The sequence below is a fragment of the Mus musculus genome, chromosome X (genome assembly GCF_000001635.26).
Source record: "Mus musculus strain C57BL/6J chromosome X, GRCm38.p6 C57BL/6J".
Classification (NCBI taxonomy): Eukaryota; Metazoa; Chordata; class Mammalia; order Rodentia; family Muridae; genus Mus; species Mus musculus.
In genome coordinates this window covers 9,106,343-9,132,363 of record NC_000086.7, presented here as the reverse complement: position 1 = coordinate 9,132,363, position 26,021 = coordinate 9,106,343, and the positions used below count along the sequence as shown (strand labels likewise).

At 39.0% G+C, this 26,021-nt stretch overlaps 1 pseudogene; it reads right to left on the bottom strand.

Moving 5' to 3' along the window:
- Fthl17-ps3 (ferritin, heavy polypeptide-like 17, pseudogene 3) lies at window positions 8,385-8,897 on the bottom strand (annotated as a pseudogene).

Below are 26,021 nucleotides of genomic sequence, written 5' to 3'. Positions count from 1 at the left end.
TGTGCGTGTGTGTGTGTGTGTGTGTGTGTGTGTGTGTGTATGAAATCTTTCTTGAAAGACTACTAAACTTTGTTTTTACTTTGTCAGTCACAATTTAATTGGAAAATAAAATGGGTGAGCCAGTAATGACGTTCTAGGGTAGAGCACATGAGACATTAGAATGAGCAGCATGTTGTTATATGCATTGTCTCCACACTCCATATCCACTCATTTTTCATATGCTGTGATGTGATTTTTATTTTGGATTAAGTTCAACTTTCCATTTTATTGATATCATCTAAATGAAGACTTAAGGAGAGGTAAATATGCATATTCCTTGCCATGAAGTACTCTGTTGCCTATTAAGGAGGACAGATGTGGGGGAAATGCTATACCGAGTTGTAAGCAAGAGTAAAGTCATAATTGGAGTTACACAGAAGATAGTAGTCAACTGTATTTGATAATGAAAATTCTTGATAGCAAAATTTGACCTAAAGATGTGTTAAAGGAGAAATACATACAGCTGGATCGGGCAAGGGATGAGGTCAAATAAGGAAGTGATTTTAGGCATCTCTAACCCTAGCTCCACTGAAGAGAGCTCACAGTGCACAAATTTCATTGTTTTTGTAGTTCCACATCACTGATCTCTTACTATTCCAGTAAGTCAAGGGGAATCTTGCTGAGAAGGTCACAGGCATAAGCAATCAGCTGCAGTTCTCACAAGCAGCTGGACTTTTGGATGCCCTGTTTGTCAAGTGGATCTGGGCAAAGCACCAACATCATCTACTAAAATAGTGTTAGAAAAACTAGACTTCTTTTTGGTCAATCCAACATCTGAGCACCTTTGCAGTATACGGAAAAGGGTTAAGACAAATGAGAGAAATGGGGCCCACTCCATATGAAGCTTCAGAGTTCTTGACTTGGTTCTATAATTTTCCAAGAAGACTACTGGATAGCCTTCTAAAATTTGTTTTTTGTTTTTTTTTTTTTTTTGGTTTTGATAAGTCAGAGTCAAATTTTGTACTGCTTTAACACTTTGGTATCCATACTATAGTTGGAAATTAACTAGCCAACTGGAAAATTACACTGATGCCTGACTTTACACAATTTACCCAGGTGTACTTTTCATACAAGTACTAGACAAATGACATCTTACAGTGACTTTAACAACTACCAGATAATCATGAGTCAAGCCAAGTATATTATCTTATGTCTGTAATCCTAGCACTTGGGAGGTAGGAGCAAAAAGATCACTGAAAAAATCCTGCGCAGCATGGGCAGCAGAGTGAAACATATCTAAAAGACAAACAAACAAGCAGAATATGGCCAAATATGCATACACACAGACACACAGACACACACACACACACACACACACACACACACACACACGCACGCACGCACGCATGCACGCACGCACGCACGTGCTTTTATCCAGTCTGCTGCTTCTCATATACAGGTTTTCTTTAAAGTATGGGGAGTGAAACAGTGCCTGAAATCAGATCTGCTTTGTGAGTTTTTAAAAAAGATTTATTTATTTTTATTTTATATGCATGAGCACTTTGCCTCCATGTATGTATGTGTGCTGTATGCACAACTGAACTGGTGCCCTGGGAGACCAGAAGAGGATATAAGATCCTTGAAACTGGATGATTGTAAATAGCCATGTGAGTTCTAGGAACAAAAGCACTTCTCCAAGAATGCCTTAACCACTGAGCCATCTCTCTAGCCCCTCCTGTCTAGAATTTTTGTAAGCAAATTTTTATTGGAACACAACCACTGCTTTCACAAACCTACTTCTGTCCCTGCTTTTACACAGCATGCGAGTTAGTTTATTGCATAGAGGTCATGTGACCCACAAAGGCTAAAGTATCTACTATTCAACCCTTTGCAGAAAATCTTTTGTCAATGTGTGTTTTATAGTTAACTTGCCACTGTTAATTCACCTAAAGCCGGCAAAAATGGAAAGGTTTTCACCTATATGTGTCTATTGACCCTTTTCTTTTTCTTTTGTTTTATATAATCCCAATAAATACCCTGGACTAATTCAGATATCTGACATACTTTGTATACATCCCTAACTGTTCCATTCACCGGAATTACAATTGCATCCTCTAGATTAAAACCTTCATGTATTTCAGCAAGTCAACGTGTTGACTTTCTCTATAGCCTGTCTCTCATTTTGCCTTTGTTAACTGAGGACCATCAGTCATCTTGCTTCAAGGGCAACCAAGTGGAACAGTGCCTCAGTAATCTTTTTTGGCTGATTCTGAATATTTACATATTCATTGCTGAGCCTGCTTGAGGTGTGCTGATTTTTAAGTCATTAAATCTACTCCACTCATTTTTCTTGCTGTGAGGCATTTAAACTTTATTAATATGCAAAGCTACCGCATTGAATGAAGAGAAATAGACTTCTATTTTATCTGTATTTCCACATTTGTGTTTAGTAATATTGCTTTGGTGTATATATGCATTGCATATCATATTAATTGTACCATGTGCACCTGAAAACGTTTTCTATTTTATCTTGTGAGATAATTTTATTAATTTATTTATATTTAGCCTAAAACTTTTAAGATCTTTATTTATGAGTATGTCTGCATGAGAGCATTCAAATGTATAGCTACTTGAAGTGGCAAAAAGAGGTCATGGGATATCTTAGAAGCAGAATTACTGGCAGTCCTGCACCACCAGCCATGTGTGCTGTGTATTGTGCTGTGGCCCTCTGCAAGAACAGCTACAATATCTCTGCAGCCCTGGTGGGATAATTTTTTATGCATGTTTAGTTTTTGCATGAAGTTTATTAAGAACAAAAGCCCCAACTTAAAGTACATTTTAGAAATACATACATACATACATATATATATATATATATATATATATATATATATATATATATATACATACCTAAGTGAAAAACAGTGTGAAAGAGACATCTATTCAGGGCTTTGTTGGTTTATCTTTTAAGCTAAATAGACATTCCTTCAACAAAACACATTGGGTTCTGTGGTGTGTTCTGCCCCACAATTCTCTCCATCTGGGGTCTTCTTCATCATCACTATCCCCTTAGAGCCTTTTTTGTCCTCTCTCCTGGGTCCTCAGCAGCAGATAAGAATACCTAAGCAGGTTCTTCAGGCCCCTTCACCTGTCCAAATGCAATGGCACATCTTCAGTAGATGGTTCTCAACTCCTATCAGAAGAATGACTCTTGCCCTCTGAGAATTACATAGCACTTTCTGCTTACTTCTTTAAAACTCACCATATAGGAAGAGGTGCTTTGACATCCATCTGGGCAGTGAGGTTTCCAAAAGCTCTGCCCTCCTGTGCAGACTGGCTTGAGACTCTCCGCGTGGAATCTCGTGGAGACGTATGTTGCTCATTCTCTTCCCACCACTGACTAGCACGCCTGAACATCTGATGACGATAAAAGTCAGAGTCGGCACTGCATCTTTCTGTTCTTGTGCATTTGAGGGGTGAGAGCTAGAAGCAGGGTGGGTGAGTGGTCACTCAGGCTGCTTAAGTTGGAGATTATGTGTAAGAGGTTTCAAGGGGGAAAAATAGAAACAGAACCACGGTGATCACTATAGAAAACTGCCACATAAAGATTTGCCTACGATCTCCAATTTGGGACAGTGAAAAGAGTAATGTACCTTTCCCAAACCTGGCCCCAGCCTGGCTTTAAGACAAATTTTCCATTGGAAGTAAGCAAGGCAGGATATTGTTATAAATGAATGCAAGAGAGACCTCCAGTGGCCAAGTGTGAATGTGATCTCTAGTCCTAACCTACGTGTCACAGAGCTTCCCAGTAGAGGAGGAAGAAGACAAGGAGAATGTAATTAGCCACCACAGGAAAGGCATTCTTATGAGTTATTTACATACCGTATCAGCTAGGCCGTTGTGTCGTTGTTGCTAAATGTCTATCTACAAAATGAAATTTTAAACAGGACAGAGTGGTTCTGCCTCAAAGTTCCAGTGGATTCTGTGTATCTTCGTAGGGACTGTGTGGTGCTGAAAAAACCAAAACCAAAACCAAAACCAAAACCAAAAACAACAACAACAACAAAAAAAAAACAAAAAAACACGGAAGCCAGAAGTCTATGCAAAGGGACTAGGTGAGCTGGCTTTCTTCCTTTTCTCCTTTTATTCGGCCTAGGCTGTCATCCTATGAGATGTCGCCACCTGCATTTCATGTGGTTCCCCCACCTTTCATTGTCTTTTCTTGAATTTCACCGACGGAAGCACCTAGAAGTATCTAATCTCTTGTAGAGTTCCAAATCCAATCAAACTGACAGTTAAAATTAACTGTAAGACATACTTGAACTCATTTAGTCTCAATAGCTCAATGACTAACGTATTCTCCATACATCACATATGAAGAAACAGAGGGGGGAAGCTAAAGACTAACCTCATCCACCCCAGGGAGTGTTGGGTGAGAGGTCACAGCACCACAGTTTATCACAAAGACAGCAAAGGAGAAGATTCTTCAGTGAAGAAGTTAAAATCTGAAACACTACAGGGCCAGATGCTTAGTGTCTGCTTTCTTTTCTTTTCTTTATTAAATTTATTTTTAAATGTTATACACGTATACGGTATTTACATAATCTCTCTAAGTCCTCCCACATCCTTCACTCCCTCTCAACTCCATAGCCTCCTCTTATTTAATTCTTACTGTTTTACACACACACACATACACACATATGCACACACATACATTCAACCTGCTAAGTCAGTTTCGTGTTTTTCTTGTATGCATTTTGAAGAGGCTGGCATCCCAGTGTTGAATAATCTGGTTAAGGGGCTCATTCATCCTGAGGGAAGCTGATTCTCCCTCTCTTGGCAGTTGTCAATTGCTTATCATGAGGCAATTTCCCCTAAGAGATTTTCCCACTCCCTCTTGACATGTCAGCTGATGGCGTAGTGCCTGCTTTCTTAAATAAAATGGAGATCAGTGGGTGGACCTGTGCTTCTAGAGAGAACATCAGAGGCAAACTCCGAGGTCCTCAAAACGAAGATGAAGAAAGCTAAGTAAGGCTGGTAGGAGGAAAGACACAAATCATCTCCATCTCCTAGACACAGAAAAGCAGAGCCATGGTCATAATTTTAGTAAAATGTCAGTGTTAGAGGAAATGAGAAAGATAATTACGCTGCAGCTAAATGTGTTGGGATTTTAACAAAAGTTCAAAGTAATCTTCCACGTTTCCACATTTAAGAAGATGAAAGTAATCCAGGTGCCTTAGAGATTTTATTTTCATATTTTTAACCCACTTGTGACACACAATAAAGAAAAGGTCTCAGAGAATTTGTTCACAGCCAAGATTAACTTCAGGGTTTTCATGAGTGGAATTTTCATGCAGCCAATTAAGGATTGAAAGGAGAGAGGGAAAATATTTTAAGGGAACAAAAAAAGGAGGTAGAATTAATGATGTATCATTTCTTTGTGGAAACTTCTGTGCACTGGGAGAAAATTCCTTGTACGTATTAGCATTAAGCCGGAGCCACTGAAAAATACTTCCCCTGTATTGAAAGAAGCCAGATGTCATCCTGAGCCTGGCAGCAACAACAGACATGGGGTAATGTTAAAAGCTAATGATCAAATTAGGAAGAGCAGCCTTCTGAGTGCAATAATACATGAATCCTCCCAAAGGTCAGGTGCCTTAGATGCAGAGCTAGGATTTCCAACCCTCTCTATATACACTTCTTCTGTGGAGTTGGCCCAGAGTTCGCCACTATATCATGTCTGTATTTGAAAATCAGACTTGACTCTTGGTGGAGGGGGAGTCTTGTTCCTTCTTTCTAGCCCCCTCCAATAAATTTCAACTTTTATATGTAATGAAAACATCAAAGCTTATTCGATCCTCATCTGGGTGTTTCCATTACACATACTCCCAAACTGATTTCAAATCATGTGCTCAAAACCAAACCTTAGAACCAAGACTATTCTGTCATCTTTATTTCATTACTACCTGCCCAGGAACAAATCTAGCTGATGTGTCCAAACCCATCTAGAACATGTATGATATCATTCATTTCTTCAGCCACACTGCACTTCAAACCACACTACTTTCCCATCCAGTCTAGTTATATTGGAGGGGCGGGGGTTGAGGGTGGGGGTTTGTGACAGGATCTCACTATGTAGTCCCAGCTATCCCGAAACTCTCTCATAGACCAGGTTAGCCTCAAACTCCCAGATATCTTCTTGCCTGTGCCTCCTGAGTGCTGGGATCAAAAGCATGCCCCACCACCCCCTGGCTCCTATTCTCACTCTTGATTGTTAACGGGAATGTATGGAAAGATATGTAAAACTTGAAGAAGCACACTCCTGGGTGTGTAGGTATAGTGGTTACTAATATGGGTCAGCATGAGTGCCAGCGACCTCTGGCTTTCTGCCAGGAAAGACAGGCAACTCCACCAAGTAGGCTGGGACTCTGGGCGGAACAACAGAACAACAAAAATAGTGAAAACCCATAGGTGTAGAGACTGCACAGTTTTTGAGAGGGGATTTGTTTACTTTGAAACACTACAACCAAAAGTAAGTGGTGGTGGTGGTGGTGGGGGAGGGTATGGGTTATTTCTTCTTACAACATCCAGGTTGATCACCAAGGGAAGTCAGGGCAGGAGCTATGCAGAGGTCATGGAAGGATGTTGTTAACTGATTTGCACCACCCCCACAGCTTTTTCAGCCTGATTTTTTTTATACAAGCCTTCCCATCTGCCTATGGGTGGCACTGACCACAGTTGGCTGGGTCACATCCAATATTAAACAAGAAAATGCCTCCGCATACTTGCCTACAGGGCCATCTGATGAAAGTATTTCCTCAGCTGAGGTAGTTCCATGTTCCCAGGAGAACCTAGCTTGTGACAAGTTGATAGAAAATGACACAGCACAGGGATATTAAACGATTTTGTTATTTAGTTGTTTGTTTATGTTGCTGTTTCTGCTGCTGCTGCTTCCATAGCCTGGGGGCATTTATCCCCAGTTCTCTCAGCTTTTTAATTCTAATTTATAATATGAGAGATTTCAAACCTTTCACATTGGATTGCTTCTTCTGATTCTCTGGTCCTTAAGCTCCCAGCTTCTTGGGCTGAGCAGCTACTGTTTTCCTTAGACTTCTAGCCTGAAGATGGACACTACAGTGATCCCCAGGGCCTAAGCATAGAGCTGAAAGCACTAACTTCACTCCTATAAATACATACTCTATCAGCTCGGCCCTAACCAACTTCTAAGTGGTTCCCCACCTTCAATACTTCCGTGTTTCTATATTACTCACTATTCAAAGCAGCCTGGGTCACTCGAGAAGGTTATTTTACCACAACTTGGGATACCTCTGGGGACCCCAGGTACGTTTGCTCTTCTGAGGAGGTCAGAGAATTGAGGTTTAGGTCACTTGAAGGAAAGAAAATGACAGAAATAGAAGCATTATGAAGGGAATATGTGTGTTCCCACTGGTGACATTGTTATAAAGATGCAGGGTAAGGATCACTCAATTCAATTCCTTTATCTCTGTATCCAGGGTAGTCTGACCAGATCTTAGTCATTCACTTTCTATCTATGTATCTATGTATCTATGTATCTATGTATCTATGTATCTATGTATCTATGTATCTATGTATCTATGTATGTATGTATGTATGTATCTATCTATCTATCTATCTATCTATCTATCTATCTATCTATCTATGTATGTATGTATCTATCTATCTATCTATCTATCTATCTATCTATCTATCTATCTATGTATCTATGTATCTATCTATCTATCTATCTATCTATCTATCTATCTATCTAGAATCAAGGAACATTAACACATATGTTACTGGATTAAAAGTCTCCAGGTGAATTAGAAGGCCCCCAGTTTTAGTTTGGGGGTAGTGACAGAGTTCAACCTGAGGAACTTGTAGGCCAGGTTACGATTTTCACTGATTAATACCAGAAGTCTACTGTCCCCCACATTTTGTAATTTATTCCTCATTCCTACAATTCATCTGGACCAGAGCCTCCCCTTCCTCAACTCCTCCACATTTTCCCACACCTACACCTCTTCTCATCCCACACTCATCACTGCCTCATCTCATTTTTTTCTACTTCGAACCCAGGTGCAACTTGTGCTTACACAGTTACTATGCACAGATACCAGGGCTTAAGGCCACAAATCCCATCCCACCCCATCCCACCCCATTATTTAAGTATAATAAAATAAATACTTGATTATTTAAAGTAATAGTAAACAAAAAGAAACAACACTTTTATTTGAAACCAAACGAAGCTTATTTGAAACAATGTTCAAAGGCAAAGGGAAAACGGATGAACTTGCTGGAAGGGGACGATGAGGGTCCAGCCTGGTAACTGGAGAAGACTTCAGGATCCTGGGGAAAGCTCTGGCTCACTTCTTGTTGATGTCATCCAGGGAAAGTTTTCCGAAGAGATACTCTGCCATGTCGACTTCTGGAGATGCCGTCTGGCGCATGCTGATCAGGTAGCTGCTCATCTCCTTGAGGACTTCAACTTGCTTGCTCAGAAAGTGGTTCTCCAGGAAGCTGCACAGCTGGGCGTCGCTTTTGCTGGTGGCTAGCAGGCGCAGGGCCACAAGGCTTTGGTTGAGGGTCAGCTCCAGCTGGAAGGCATGTTCCATGGCTGGGAGGCCACCAATCCAATCATCACGGTCTGGCTTGGAGATTGTGCGAAGAGAGGTGCGACCTCCGCGCTGGTTTTGCAATACCAGAAACTTCTCAGCATTTGCAGTACACTCGTGCGACTTGTTCAGGAAGAAGCTTGAGAACTTCTCCAGGGCCACATCGTCACGATCAAAGTAGAAGGCCATGGACAGGTAGACATAGGAGGTAGAGAGCTGCAGCTGGACCTGGCGGTTGATCGCTACCTCGCAGTCAATGTGGTAGTTCTGTAGCACTTGAGGCGGTAGAAGGACCTCGGGTAGTGGTATAAACACCAAAGGATAGGCAGCCCTGGCTCTGACGAAGCGGGGTGGGCAGCGTCGGCATGGGTGACGACGAGGCCTTCGCAGAAAACCCATGGTGGGCAATAGAGCTACCCACTAACTTGAGCTTCTGGCTGAACTTGGAGCAGAAGCACACAAAGTGTATAACGGAAGCCAAGGTCCGTTAAAAGTCACGTGTTAAGATGTGGACACAAAGTGTATAACGGAAGCCAAGGTCCGTTAAAAGTCAGGTGTTAAGATGTGGACACAAAGTGTATAACGCAAGCCAAGGTCTGTTAAAAGTCAGGTGTTAAGATGTGGACACAAAGTGTATAACGCAAGCCAAGGTCCGTTAAAAGTCAGGTGTTAAGATGTGGACACAAAGTGTATAACGCAAGCCAAGGTCCGTTAAAAGTCAGGTGTTAAGATGTGGATTCTGAGTTCTAGAGCAGGCCCCATGACTCTTCATTCATAATGTAACTTAAATAGTATTTTGAAAAGCTATTAATGAATACAAATATTTTTAGCAAATCACCCAATTTCCTTAAACAAGCTATGTGAATATTACCTAAATGTGATTTTTTAATTAATATGCTGCTTTCATGATTCCAGCAGTTGTATTTAATATTAAGTTTTTCTTCAGTAACAGCTCTTAGCGATGACTTCAGTGTGCATACAGATGACAACCTTGAGTGAGGAGGCAGAAGTTGGGTCCAGGGGTCGTAGCCTGCTGTACAATCATCAGTGATTCCTTTGGCTGCCTGGGTGACTATGCTCTATATGGCCTCCTTGGACATTTTAACTTTGCAACTGCATTGGCAGAATTCAGGGACCTTCTTGCTTTCTTGCATTACAGGTTTATTTCCCAAAATGAGTTATATTTGTGTATCCACACTACCCCTTCCTACCTTATGAATGTAACTTTTCTGTACCTTTGGGGTCAGAGTATTCTTCTAGGTGAGAGGAGGACTGCTTTGTGTCACTTTGGAGCAGTTCGAGCGTTGCCCAAAACTGTGCTGCACTTTGCCTTTTCTTCTGATTCACAGTCGTTTATTGTGGTTTCTGGAGATTAAAGCCTCATACCACAGCAATTTATTACCCTCACCATTGCAATGGATGGGAAACCATTGCATTGGGATGGGAAACTGCATAGGGATGAAGAAGGTTAATGCAAAGATGAAGACAGAGTCTTGTGTTTGGGAAATTAGAGGCACTTATTAATCTCATGTCCAATCCAGGAATCTTGGATATTGTTGATTCCTTTGACACTGTTTGGTAATTTCTTTAAGTATACTAACTTTTCTACTCAGGTCTTTTCATTCTCTAAATTAACCACTCTAAGAACATACTCTATTTCTCTCAGGGTTATCTCCTTCTCTACCTTCTCAAGTTTGCGTGTGTGCATGCGTGTGTGTGTTAGGTATTTTTTTTTATCTGACTGGTGTAACTACTGTGTCTCAGGTGTCCTTTTAAAAATCTCTTGCAAATACAGATAATGATTTCTTGCAGAATTTACATAGTATTTCTCACATGTCTCTTATGTTCAAGCAACCATTACATTATTATCTGTTTAATCAGGGAGCAAAGAATATTAAAACGAAATGACAGAACTGGTAACCATCATGAGAGATAGACATAAGGAATATTTAGAAACATGGTGTTTTACTTTTGAGTATTTTAGGTATGAGTAGTGTTGTACACCACGTCTCCTCTTCCTCTCTCCCTTTCAACTCCCTCCATGGCCCTGTAACTTTACCTTCTCAAATTCATGACCTCTTATTTTTCAATTATTATTGCTACACAAACTCAAACTCACACAGAGACACACACATTTATAAATACAACCTGAAAAGTCCTATTAGTGCTGCCCATGTGTGTATATGTTAGGGCTCACAACATGAGATTGAATAACCAATTAGGATCATACCTGGAAAAAACTGTGCCCCTCCCCTCTCATTCTCTCCCTCTCTAGCTCCTGCTCTCTCTCTCCCCAGTCATGTATTGTGTATATACACTTCATCTCGGTGTGTGGCCTTGCGAGACTTCCCCCTTCCACACGGCATGTCAGCTGGTGCTGTCATAGTTTAGGTCTTGTTTAGGCAACCATAATATTGAAGTTTCAAGGCTGCAGTATTTCTGTAATATATAGAATACACTATATTGTAGTAGACCTTCTGGTCTAAAGCATGATAGAATCACATGTTTTACAAATGTGGACAACCCTATTGTGGAACCTTATTTTGACTGATATACAAACATACATTTAGGAGGATGCTAATTTTGCAACATATGTCCTCTGACCTAAAAGGAATTAATTAAGTCAGAAATCATTAAAAGTTGTATTAGCTGGGCATGGAGACTCACACCTATATTCCTACGACTCTGGAAGAGCAAGACTTGCACTGGTGTAAGCTTAAGGACAGCCTTCACTGCTTGATGAGTTCATGCCAGCTTACACTATATATAGTGTGAAACCCCGTCTATAAGGAATACAAGATGATTACAAACATAAAAGTAAAGAAATGGGCCAATGAACTGAGTTCATGGTTCTGAAAAAGGACAAAGTCAAATGGCCAGTAAACACTTTAAAGGGGATTCTACGTGTTTAGCCAGTGGGGAAATGAAAATTCCAAGTGCTTTATACCATGTTGTAAGGGGTCTCCAAAACAAATAAATACCTTTTCTGGAGCAATTCTGTCCTGCCCAGGTGACTGACAAGCCCATTTAGATTGACTCTCTCATGGGAAGGGTGATGGTACACTTTCGTTCCTTATCTTAAACTCTTCGGTCCTATAGTAATCTTAAAAACATGAAGGCTACAGGAGTCAGGTTCAGTTTCATACTAAGGACCATTTGAGCAGTCTGTGTCACAACTTCTACAGCATGAGAAATAACTCAGTTCTCATTCTTCTGATCTGTAATTAAGGCATGCTGTTCTACTCATTGACTTCAGGGGAAGTTTATTATGAAGGAAAGGTCCAGATCTAGTATTCGCCAAGCCTGTTACTATCCACCCTGTTTGGTTGGATGGATAACTCTAACTTGACACAAGCCAAGGCAATCTGAGAAGAGCGAACCTTCATTGAGAAAATGCCTCTGAAAGACTGGCCTGTTGGCAGGCCTGTGGCACAATTTCTCAGTTAATGCTTGATGTGGGAGAGCCCAGCTAGGTCCTGGGATTGTGTAAGAAAGCAAGCTGAGTACACTAAGAGAAAAACCATTCAGTAAGCAGCATTCCTCCTTGATCTCTGTTTGGGTTCCTGACTCCAGGGTTCTGCTTTGAGTTCCTGGCCAGACTTCCCTGGATTGAGGACTACAAACTACAAACTTGCTTTTCATCATTAAAGCAACAGAAGGCAAGCTAATACAACAATTGCTACTTGTTATGATGTAAAAACCTGAGACCATTTAGCACAACCAAAGTTTACATTGAGAGTCTGCATTAGGCTGCACTGTGCACAGAGCAGCCCCAAATGCACATTTCACAGAGTTGTGAAAGATAAAGGACACAGAGGATTCCTGGGGAGAAAGTCAAGCTTGACACCATGACAGCTCAGCAGAGATCTTTAGTTCAATGGTTAGATTTGGTTGTGGTGGAAAGCCCAGGTAGGGCTAATGGGGTCATGGAAAGAAGTTGAGGTTTGGTACCATGTACCAGGTTTAGAGTCCCTGAAGACAGTCCAGAAAAGATACCAGCAAATATTGGAGATGTCATGTTCTTCCTTTAGTTTGTTTATATAGAGGATTACATTAATGGGGAACTAGCCAGAGACCTGGGATGGGAGAGGCTACGGGAGTCTATGAGACTGATCCTAGCTGAGACACCTGGATATGGAGTCTGAAGTGACCACCTCCTGTAGCCAGGCTGGACTTCCAGTGGAGGGAAGTGGACCTCAACCAACCCACAAAACTTTCAACCTCAATTTTGTCCTGCCTATAAGATGCACAGGGATAAAAATGGAACAAATGTTGAGGGAACACCCAAACAGTGACTGGCCTAACTTGACACCTATTCCATGGGAGAGAGTCAATCCCTGACACTATTAATGATTCTCTGCTATCCTTGCAGACAGGAGCCTAGCATAGCTGTCTCCTGAGAGGCTTCATACAGCAGTAAAGTGGAAACAGATGCCGAGATCCATAGTCAAATATCAGGTGAAGTTCAGGGAGTCCTGTGGGAAAGTGGAGTCAAGAACATCAAATAAGGACCTACAGAATCAACTCATATTGGACCATGTGGGCCTATAGAAGCTGAACCACCAATCAAAGAACATGCAGTATCTAGACCTAGGCCCCTCACACATATGTTGCAAATGTGCAACTTGGTCTTCATATGGATCCCCTAACAATTGGAGCAAAGGCTGTCTCTGACTGTTGCCTGCCATTGGATCCCCTTCTGCTAGCTAGGCTTCCTGGTTGGGCCACAATGGAAGAAGAAGCACTTATTCCTGCTATGACTTGAGGTCCTAGGGTGGTGTGAGGCTCATTGAGTCTCCACTTCTCTGAGGACAAGGGGAGGGGGTAATAGGGGAAGGATTTGTGAGGGTGGGACTGGAAAGAGAGCAAGGGGTTGCAACCAGGATGTAAAGTTAATTAATTAAAGAATGAAAAAAAAACTAGCCTTTACAAAGATAAAAATGTATTAAGTATTATTTAGGAGTGTATATATTGCCAAACCTTGTATCCGAGACCAAGCACTACATATACTAGTTGTAGCAGCACATGCCTAAAATTCCAGCATTTAAGAACTATAGACAAGACCATAAGAAGTTCAGTGTCATGTTCAACTCCACAGTAAGTTTGGGGCCAGAAGCCATCCTTGGCTATATGAGATCCTGCCTCAACAAGCATTTAAGAAACTGTAGTAATTATAAAATAATTTCAAATCAAGCAGTTAGAAGAATTTTTTTTGTGATTCAAAAAGTGTATGACCAGCAACAAATCTAAGACCAAGGACAGCATAAGAAAATGATGCAAGAAATCTACTTTGAGAGCTGACCACAATAACTGGAGTTTTGGGGCAGTAACCCTAGTTCTCATAGTCTCAGCAGAGTAGAGTAAGCCAACTGTCCCAACATGCCATTTAGAGACACACAACACTAAAAACAGAGGAAGGAAAGTTAAACAATGTGTATTGGACAGAGGAACAGATAAACTGGTCAAGTGACCCACAAATTCATCTGAATAGCACTAAAGGAACTTTAGGTTTTACTATACGAGGAAATGTATTTGCTAAGAGTTCATGCTTGAGGTGAGGTCCCAGCCATCACCGCCTTAACTCTTTCTCAACTTGGTCCTACACAGTAGTCCAAGAAAAAGTTGTTTATCTGTTAATACTAATCAATGCCTACTGGCATCAACCTGGTTTCTACAAGACGATCTGTTCCAGATCACATATGACCTCTCATTCACAGACATTCTCGTTTAGAAAAATAGTCTATCTTACTTATGAACATGGGGTAATTTCAAAGTCTCTAATAGGCTATAGGTCAAAGTAGATATTACTCAAGATTTCTTTCTTTGAATGACAAGACTTGCATGGACACTAAAAAGTAATCTCAAATAAGATGTTCTTGGAGGTACAAGCAGCATCAGACCAATCCTGAAAAAGAAACACATAGCTGATGGTGGTCTATAAGATTACATCACCTAGGGATACCATAGCCATGTTTGTTTGTATTGATGAACTCTGATGTTCACCACATTTCTAAGTTACCTCATAATAATTGCTTAAAAGTCTATCATTACATTACAACTGATAGAGAAATAAATAATTTATTTTATTAAATTGGTTTTTATAATTATAGAAGCTGGAAAGTCTAAAAGATGTAGATAGAACAGAAGAATGGGTCCCTATGTAGAGTTGATGCTGCGACTCAAGCCCTAAGGCAATCTGGACACAGATATCAATCTTCTTGAGGGAGAATCTGCTTTTTCCATATACTGATTTAAATGTGAAACTCATATAAACTATATATGTTCAAAGCAGCATCTAGATGTGACTAAACAGATATCTGAGTCTCATGACCTAGCCAAATTGAAATATAAAACTCATGATTACAGATACCTAGGCAGAAAAAAGAAAGAGAGAGAGAGAGAGAGAGAGAGAGAGAGAGAGAGAGAGAGAGAGAGAGAGAAAGGAAGAAAGAAAGAAAGAAAGAAAGAAAGAAAGGAAGGAAGGAAGGAAGGAAGGAAGGAAGGAAGGAAGGAAGAAAGATAGGTGATCCCAAGAGCCCACAATGGAAAGATTTTTAAAGGGCAGAATTAAGAAAAAAAGTTAAATGATATAATTTAAAAGATCAGATATGCAAGAAGAAATGGAAATTACTCAGTCAATCCTTTGTTCCTTTGAGAGAGTTATGTATTTGGTAGTATATACCAAACCCTGAAAAGATACTAAGATTCAAAAATATAATGATAACATGTTTCACTTATTCTTTTCTCTACATTGGTCTTTATTAATATTGCAAATTAAAATCCTCTAACTTGATTACTTTTGTTTTTAGCTTCTTATTCTTCATTATACCAAATCCAAGTAACAACAAAAAAAGATGTTCTTGGAAGTTGGAAAGATGGCTTAATGTGTAAGAGCCCTTGTTGCTTTTTCAGAGAATCAGAGTTCAGTTCACAAGACCTACATAAAGTGGCTTATAACAGTTTATAACTTAAGTTGCAGTGGAGAAAATCAGACCCTCTTTTCTCACTGTCCCAGGAACATGCACACATGTGCTATACATATAGCACATAAACACATACATGTAAATAAAAATTAAACATAAAACTATATTTTTGTAAATTATTTTTCTCTGTGATTATTGAGCAAGAGGTACAAAGCCTACATTTAGATTAGGATTATGCTTAACTAATATTTTTCCTTTATAAGTTTTTGCATTTTCTTAATTGTGAATGTTTCAAAAATTCTTAAATGAGAGCTCTTAGCACAGTTTTACAAAGTGTGTACTAATCTTTTTTGTTGGAATAGTATTAATGCTAAGAAAGGAAAAGAAATAGACATTTTCAACTGTTCTTTATAAATGAAAATTTTCTTTCTCCTTAGTGCAAATTCTGCAAGCAATATGTTATGGCTTTTATCTACCAGGAGGACCACAAATAAATAAAAGAACAAAACAACATGCTCTGAGAAAAACAGTCAACAAATTGAGAATGTAAGCCGATTTTATTATCCTGATAAATATCATACACAAAGTATTCATAAAGAACATCTTATGAAAGCATCGTAGCTTTCCTCTGAAAATTATAAAAAAACAAAAAAAAAACAAAACAAAACAAAAAAAAAAAAAAACAAAAACATGGCTATGTATTCTTACCCTTTCATTTGATATTGTACTAGAAGTTCTACCCCAGGAAGGAAACAAGAAAAGGAAATGAAAAGATTATAAACCTATGCTAAGAAAATATATTTGAAACAAAAGATAAAAGACATACAGAAAAGAAGTGCATAAGAGTATTATTTATTTGCAGATGACACAATCTTGTATGTAGAAGATCCTAAAGAAATTGTTCAAGAAAAGTAAAATAATGAACAAATTCATCAATGCTTCGGAATACAAAATACTGTCCTCAAATCCTTGTACCTTGAACAGTGATAACTAACAATGTGGAAATGAAATTAAAAACACAATTCCAAGCCTCATTCTCTAATCTGTAACAGGAAAACTGCTATGGTCTTCTTTTTCTCTCTGACCTCATCCCAATGGGTTGCAATGGCCTTTTCTCCCAACCTTCCTTCTCTGAATTTATCCTGTTTTCCTATCGTCGAACACCAGTGTTCCCTGGGAACACACCAGCTTAGGAGGTCAGGGAAACAAATTAGCTAACTGAAGACCTTCACCACTACCTCCTCCCCTTAAATCCAATGCCCCAATCTCTTTCCTAGCACTGAAAGAGAACACCAGCTACAGCCTTCTTTCCCCTCCTGTTCAATTTCCTTAGTCATCAGGGAAATACAAATCAAAATCACAGCCAGATGTGTGTGTGTGTGTGTGTGTGTGTGTGTGTGTGTGTGTGAGAGAGAGAGAGAGAGAGAGAGAGAGAGAGAGAGAGAGAGAGAGAGAGAGAGAGACTAAATTGGGAAGGTTTTCTTAACCCCTCCCTCAGAGCTCAGAGAATCCCTCAGGAGAGGAGGCAGAATGGCTGTAAGACCCAGAGGGAATGGAGAATAAGGTCCTCTAAATCAACTAAGCAAGATGCATATGAGCTCACCGACACTGAAGCAGGGAGCACAGGACCTTCGTGGGTCTTCACCAGCTGCTCTATGATTATATTATAGCTATTAGCTTAGTGTTATTATGAGAAGTCTGACCATGAGAAAGGTCTGACCTTTGGGACATTTTGTCCTCCTATCGGGTTGCTTCAATATGATAGTTTTTGCTTCATCTTATTATGTTTTATTTGGTCGTGTTTTGTTCTTATCTCTTAGAAGCCTATTCTTTTCTAATGAGAGATAGAAAGAGAGTGGATCACAAGGGAAGGGAACAGGGGAAACTATGAGGTGTAGAGGAAGAAGAAACTACAGTCAGGATATATTAGATGAGAAAGTCTCTATTTTAAAAAGGTGAGATGAGGAAAAAAACTCAATTCCATTTACAATAATATGAAAGGTAATAATATAAATAAGAATAAAATTGCCGGAGTAGGCACAAAATTACATGTAGAACACTACAAGGTATTTTCAAAAATATTCAATAAATCTAAATATGTTTTAAGCTCATACATCTTAAGATCTTAAGATGGCAGTATTCCCTAATCTATAGATTCAACTAACATCTATAAAAATATAGTCTTATTGGGGAAGAAATTAAAAACTTGAACCTAAATTTCATATGGAAAAAGATAATTGTTGGAAGGCTTATGCTTCTTGATTTCAAAGCTTACTATAAAACTGCATTATTATAAATCTATATTAAGACCAAATTGTTCCAAAATTGAAAAACAATGTAAGTTTTTTTTTCAAAAAAGGTTTAAGTAAGTTAGGAAAGATTGAGTAAGTCACAAAAGGTTTTGAAAGGCTAAATTATATGCAAAGAAATGTACATGTGACAAATTTAGCTGGAAAAGTTAAAAGAATTTCTAAAAATCAAAACTTAATTCACTAATCTGTAATAAAATACAATTTTCTTTGTTTAAAGTTTTCTTTAAAAATGTTAATCTACTGCTAAAAAATTTACAAAAACTGAACAAAGATGCTGTAAGCTAATGTCTTGTTGCTTATACTGTCTTTATTGTTTTTTTGGTAACTTGGAGGAACTGTTTCTTTAAAAGTCAAGGGTTAAGCATCTATTTCCATTAATATACTTTGAGTTATCCCCTTGTAACTCTGATTAACCCTGGCTTATAACTAGTTACATAATTGGTTCATCATGACTGCATGGCAATAGCAGGACTGAGATGAGCATGAAATTAAACTCATGATCTAGACAAACACTCATAATTTAGAGTCAGATCACTTTTTATAAAGGCGAGGAATGTTTTAATGTTTCCTTTGACATAAATCAGTCTTGGCCTTTTGTTCCTCAAAAGGAGGAATTCAGACAAGACATAATAATAAAACCAAGAGTCCACTCTTGATGATGATATGATGATGATGATGATTATAATAAGGCAAACTGAGTGGCAGGGGCTCTAATCCTGGCAGACTTGAGTCTTAGATTTTTGCCTCCCCTTATTGTGCACACTCCTGTGACTCTCATGGTAAACATTTTCAGAGATACTTCTCTTGGAAGCCCAATTTTATCCTGAATCCAGTCTTTTCTAAATATATAAGATGCAAGAATAAGTAGAGGCCAAAGTACCCCTACAAAGTTAGTTAGGTTGAAGTGTAACAGCACTCTGTGTAGTTATCAAGGAGGAAGCCCCTGAAGCTGGTTTGGTCTGCTTCAGAAAGAACCAGCCGCCACCACTTATTCTTTCTGTCTTGTTTTGGGAGGTCTTTTAGCAGTCCCTGTTGAAGATAACCTCCTGGTCAGCACATATCACCACATACAAGGCAGTGAAATGGACTCTCTAATTCAAATATTTTACAATTGGAAGTGGACCATAACACAAATAGGAGATATAAAACTAAAATAAAATGAACATTAGGTCTCTTTCCCCCAAATTGCAAGCAACAAAGGGAAAAATAGAGTTGCCTACATGAAAGTTAAAGATGTCTGTAGCTCAACGCAAAGCAAAAGACAGTGCACAATGTGGGAGAAAAGACTGGTAAAGTGTGTAACAAGTAAAGGACTTGTAAGACTATGTACATAACTGTCACAACTCAATGACAAAAACAGCCTAATAACCCAACTAAGGTGTCAGCAAAGGAGGTGGGCATTGCGACGTGTGTCTATGCTTCCACTACATGGGAGACTGAGGTAGGAAGGTCACATGAGCCTACTGATTCATCTTTTTCATACACACAAGAACCTTCTTATGGATTTGTATAGAAACTTTTCCAAAGGGAAGATGCAAATGACCAATAAGCATACTCAAAGATCCTACCAGGAACATGCAATCCAAACCACAATGAGAAAGGACTTGTGCGCACTTGAATAGTGAAAGTAAAAGTGCAAGCGCTGGTTCTGCAGATTGTTCAGTATTGACGAGCATTTGCTCTTCCAGAGGCCCAAGTTGAACTCTCAGCACCCACGCCAGATGGGTCACCTGTAATGCCAGTTCCTCTTCTGCCCTCCTCAGTCCCCCTACACAAATGACATACATTGACACGAAATGCACACACACACACACGCACACACACACAGAGGGGAGAAGGGAGGGAGGGAGAGGGAGGGGTAGAGGGAAAGGTAGGAGTACAGCTAAAAACAAAAATGTTTAAAGAAGTGCTTAGAAGATGTAAGGAAGTAGGAGCCCTCCTCATGATGCCTTTCTGGTAGTATTTTAAATTGATGCAAAATATAAAACAATTTTATCTAGGGTTAAAGAGAAGACTTAGCTGTTAAAAGGCTAGAATCACAACTGCAACAATTTTATTTACTCAAAATATTAAATAAACACCTCCTGTATGACTCAGCTCTTCCTGTGTTGAGTTCATATCCTAGTATTTATGGAGTATTAACAACCCAAATATCCATCAGATGATGAATATATACAGCAAATGTGGTATATTTGTGAAAGGGGATATTTAACTATTTACTGAGTCATAAATCAGAATAAAATGCTGACACACACTGCAAAAAAGAAAAGATGAAGATTGAAGACACTCTTCTAAATCAAAGAAAGCTGTAACAGAAAGCTTGGTGTCCTTTCAGTTTTGTGAAATGTCTGAAACAGATTCATTTAAGAACAGAGCAGTGATTGACAGGGACTGGAGAGAAGGCAAACTCAGAGTGACAGATCTCGAACATGCAAAAGTCCTTGGCTTCTCTGGGGGCTGATAAAGGTGATTTGAAATGGCATAGCAACGGTGTTTGAATGGTTCTGCAAAATATTAAGAACAATTAAACTATGATCTTTTATGCTGTGTGAATTAAATATTAAGAAATGATGCAGCCGGGCGTGGTGGCACATACCTTTAATCCCAGCACTCAGGAGGCAGAGGCAGGCAGATTTCTGAGTTCGAGGCCAGCCTGGTCTACAAAGTGAGTTCCAGGACAGCCAGGGCTATACAGAGAAACCCTGTCTCAAAACAAAACAAAACAAAACAAAACAAAACAAAACAAAACAAAACAAAAACAAAAAGTTACTTGTGATCTATAAACACACTTAACCTAAGTTAAACATCTAATGCATACACATATCCAAATGTCACACTAATGTCCTCATATAGCAGCTAAAAATAAATTCAACGTCAAACAGTATGTGAACCAAAGGCCCAGCTATGCAATAGAGATGAAATGAAGCCTAGTAAGTATGTGGATTGTTAATCAAGAAGGTTTCCTATCTTCTCTACTGAGCAATAATGAGGGAAGATAATTTACATGTCAACAATGGCTTGTTATCTTATCACTCATAATGAAGGTACAGAGAAAGAAAACATTCAGAAAAATATTGTTTTAGTTACTTAGAGAAAAGGGAGCCTGGTTAAGTAAACTCTATAGTCACTAATGTCCTATAAATGTGTTTTATTGACTTACAATTCTTTCTCCTTTCTCCTAGCTCCTGATCTTAAGGGTCATATTTCATCCCCTTTGATCAGTGGTGCATGAGAAGATAAAAATATCAGGTTTTATCATAAACTTCTACTAGGTGTATGATAGTGAAAAGAACCCTTGACAAATTTCTGGCACATAAAACCTATAAAAGCACAGTGCACATACTAGTTTACTAGAAAAACCTCCATTGTCCCCTGCCCCTTCTCTATCTGTCTCTCCTCCTATCTCCACTCTGAGCCACAGCTATTCCAGATGTTTATGGGTTGTTGTTGTTGTTGTTACGATTTGTAGTTTTGCATGAAATAGGCATTTTATCCTCCATATTGAGCAGTGATTCTTAGTGGCCACTAGACTTCATAAGTTAAAAAAGAATCCTGAATTTACTCAAACTACATTTGTGCTACAGACAAAAATTATCTTTAGATTTTAAAACCTCTTTTTTTCTTTTTCTTTCTTTTTTTTCCAAGATGGGGTTTCTCTGTATAGCTCTGGCTGTCCTGGAACTCACTCTGTAGACCAGACTGGCCTTGAACTCAGAAATCCACCTGCCTCTGCCTCCCAATTGCCATGAGTCATTTGTTGGCCTGCTGTCAATCATTGCAATCATTCTGAAAGAGGGTCAGGGGAACGTAGACTGATTGAGAATATATGGACCTGCCCCTTTAAGAGGAGCTGCTTCCTCCTCCTGGGCTCACCCTCCCTCAGGTCTCAGGTCATTTTAACTGATACCAACTGCTAACTACCATTGCAACTGTTAACCAACTGCTAATCTCATTGCAACTGATACCAACTAACAACTGCTAACCACCTGTGGGTGGAATGGAACCCGTCCAAGTCAGAATACCCTAGGTGGGACAAACCAGGGAGAAAAAGGAGACCTGAAGATGGAGGGGTCCCAGAGCCTATAAAAAAGTGCAGCCCAGAGTCCTCAGGCAGATTCTCACCTCTGAGACTTTTATGTCCTAATAAAGTTTGCTAAAGTGGTTCTCGATTTGAAAGGTAAAGTTCATCTTCACGCTGACCCTGACCCTGAAGACCTCCAACTGTCAATCACAATGAGGCAGTGACAGCTGTCACATTTTGCACCTGCATCCTTTCTTGTCACTTTCACTTTCTCCAGTGTTGGGGCTGTTGCCTCCTTCCAGCCTGCTGCATTCTTTGCATAGGTCTCCTTCCCAGGATGTATGATTTTCTTCTGTCGGCTCCCCAGAACAAACTTGGCAGTATCCATAGAGGAGCACTCCATCAGAGAGAGACCCTGTAACATTTGAACCTTCTCAGTCAACCCAAGCTAGCAGTTGTAGTCCCAAGAGAGAGCAATAATGGGTTCTTTCTAGTCCCCTTTCTCCAGCCCCTCCAGGAACTTTGCTGAACTCATTGTCCTTTGGTTATAGAGGGTATTATTTGTCTGTATTTTTCTTCTTTCCCAGTTCTAGTGATGACATCAGGAAGTAAACATTGTCCTTTCCCATGAGTTTAGATGTGCCATGTATTTTCTTTTATGCTGAAGAGTTTGAAGGTTTGTAACATTTTAACAGAAGCTGAAATGTGTTTGTGTGGTTGGCCCTTGCGTCTCATATGTTTTCAGATATGCTATTTAAAAGACATGTTTGGAGTACATGTGTTACAATAATGGAAAGAGAAAACCTCTACTCAACCCTAACCCAACTCAATCTATAACTAAGCCTGGCAGTTGTATAGGTGTCATCTTGGAGATTTATAAATTTGGAGAAAGGTAACTTTGAAAAAGACAAAGTTAATCATAATTATGTTATTATTGAAGTGATTTTTTATATGCAATGATGGCCAGAATTAAGTCACTTTCATTGATGATCATCATATAATGGCTATAAATTAATAGCAAATTGGCAGCTCGAAAAGTTGCTTTGGTGTTGTAATACACTTTACTGAATATTTTACCAAAAAGAAAAACTCTATCTGTAGTTTTGCAGGTCCAATTGCCGTAAAAAGTAATTTCTATATACAATATGATGTTTATGTTTCTTAAAGTAATGTAAAGGAAAAATTCATCATAGGTTTAGGTTATTTATCTTTTATTCCTTGCATGGTATGTGAATTTAGGGGTTTTGTTCAATTGGTTTTGGTCTTTTAATAAAGTAGGATAGTGCTATGAAGATGGTGGTTCATTGGTTAAGAGTACAAACTTCTCTTGCATAGGAACTGAGTTCAAATACTAGCACACACATTGTGTGTTGCACAAACATCTGTATTTCCAGCTCCAGGAAGTCTAATGTCTGCTTCTGCCTTCTGAGGGCACATGCACATATATACATACATACATGCATGAATGCATAAATACATACATGCATACATACAAACATACATACATATATACAATTAAGAGAAAAAACTGGCATTTCTAAGACATAATAATTCTTCCCACCTGAAAAATGGTTGCAAACCTTGGGATTTATGAATGCATTACCTTATTTGATAATAGAGAGTTTTTGGATATGATTAGATTAAAGACTCTGGATGTCTCAGAGGAGATGAGGTATAAAGATTATTTTAAAATCTGGAAGATAAGAAGAAGAGCTAGGAAAATGTCTTTAGTGGGAAGAATCAATAGCTCATTTTCATCTTAGAACAAAGTTTTCAATTTTTTTCCTGATTGACTAGAACTAATTCTTTAGATAATACTTTATCCTTTCTCCAAAGATATCATGCCATGAGAAATTAAACTAACAAACATTTACTATTTGTGTGCATTTTTCTAGCTGTATTGAGAGAGTTCGTGACAATATGTTTTTTACTTCTTTTCTTGATTATGAAGAATCAAAAAAATACTCAAACAACTGCTTACTGGATATATCTAATTCCTGACTTAATAGTACTCTTAGAAATGTAGCCCAGAACTTTCTGATCTCACTTGTGAATGTGATATTGAATGTGGGATGGTACAGCATGTAAACCCAGCATCCTTCTTCATTAACTGGCCATCAACAGACTGACGTGCAATACTGGCAGAAACATCTCCAAGAGTTATGAGAGTCATTGCTGTTCCTTGGTGCTCTCCTGACAGCCGGTAGATGATTAAATATGTGCAGTTCAAAATTCACTACCAGAATGAGGTTCAGGTGCTCTCCTTGAGTACTGCAGAGTCTGGTCAACAGACTCGGGAGGAGTTGGTATTGATGCAAAGGTACACTGACTGTCACCAGAGCTCCCAACACCGTAGGACAACACCAGTTTCTTATTTCATAAGTCTGAACAATGAAGTCCACAACAATGACAGGAGTGCAAAAGCCAGAAGGATATTTTTTGAATAGTGGGGGAAGGCGAAATTAAACTCCTTAGGATATTGCAAAGGTGCTGTGACACAAATAAAGTCATCAGAACTGCCCAACAGGAGGGTCACAAGGGGACTCGCCGATGTGATGTCTGGCTTTTTGTTTGGCTTTTTCCCCAGGGGCTTTTCAAAGAGGATGAGACCTATAGGGGGTGTAGTCATGATGTGCCTCTGGAATTTTTCTAGGAATGAAAATGTTGTCAGCTGCTGCCTACAAACGGTAGTGGCCAAGAAACAAACTGTCAGGAAAAGTGGTAGGGAGCATGAGGGTGTTGAAGCCCAGGGAGCTGGAGTTATAGACAGTTGTGAGCTGCCATGTTGGTTCTGAAAATTGAACTCAGGTCCTCTGGAAGAACAGTTGATGCTCTTAACCATGAAACCATCTTTCCAGCCCCTATAATTTTTTCTTAACTTTCAGCAATAGTTAACATTGAGTATGACTGAATATAAGAGTCGCACAATGGATCATGTTATGAAAACCTTCCTTTTATTTTTGGATCACTGCAATGCTCATCTGCCTTTTATGAATACACTCCTCTTTTATGAATACATATTTAGTATCAACTATGTGCTACCTGTGACCATAAGCAATTAGAGAAAATTGTTCCATGAGTCTCATCAAACTGTCTTTAAGTTTAATGGCTTGGTTTTCTTTGCATATATGAGGAAACTGACTCCATGAAGCACATGGTCACAAAGCTGAAGTGAAAAATGAGTGAATTACAAATTTGTTTTGACACAAAATATGGTGCTTTCTGATGATGCATGTAACGCTGAATGAAGTTTTCCAACCAGAGACAAACTGACATTTTGTTTATGTGTTTGGGAGGTCAGACTTAAATCACCTTTGCCACCTGTTGAACCTCCAATGAGCCATGGCATATTGACATATTTCTAATTACTGCTAGACTTAATGAAATTTTACATCCAAGATAAATTCCCTCAAATTTGCATTCAAATATTTCATTGCTTATGTTAAAAATGAAGTGGTATGTATCAAGATGCCATGGGGAAAAGAGGAAGGTTGGCACACTGGATGGCCTACATCATATAGACTCTCCAGGGCATATGTGGTAATGAAAAAGTGACACAGGCATGCAATAAAACTGTCTACTATATTCAACCAGAAAAGGGACTTTGGTGGAAAAGAGAAGTCACCAATGGCAGGGACAACTTCACAACATTTGTGAAAGGTGGAGAGGACCACAGAAATGTGTGAATTTTTAATATGTGAGGGGAATGTTCTAGAATAAAAATAAATCTTATATTTTAAAATGTTTTCCCTGTTTCTCAATTCTTATACCAACTACTTGATGTCCATCTTGTCCTCTGCACATTCTAGTTACTGAGAACCTAACAGACTTTAGATATTTGCATGAGAATTAACTTTTGGGATGTGATATTAAAAACAGCCTGAATGCAAAAGAAAGAAAGGTGAGATATTCCAACATTGTACTTTCTGCAGGGAAAAGAAACAAAATAGTAAAAGGCACTATGAGATGGGAATATTTGCAAGTCCCATGTGTAATAAGGACCTAATAGTATTAAATCCTAACTGCACTGAACATTCACAAAAAGAATAAATTAAAATAACCATTGTCTAGTGAATGTTCTGGATGGACAAATGGAAATTAATGTTGTAAACACCAAAAATGAATTTGAAATTGAAATCAAAGTAACTGTTAT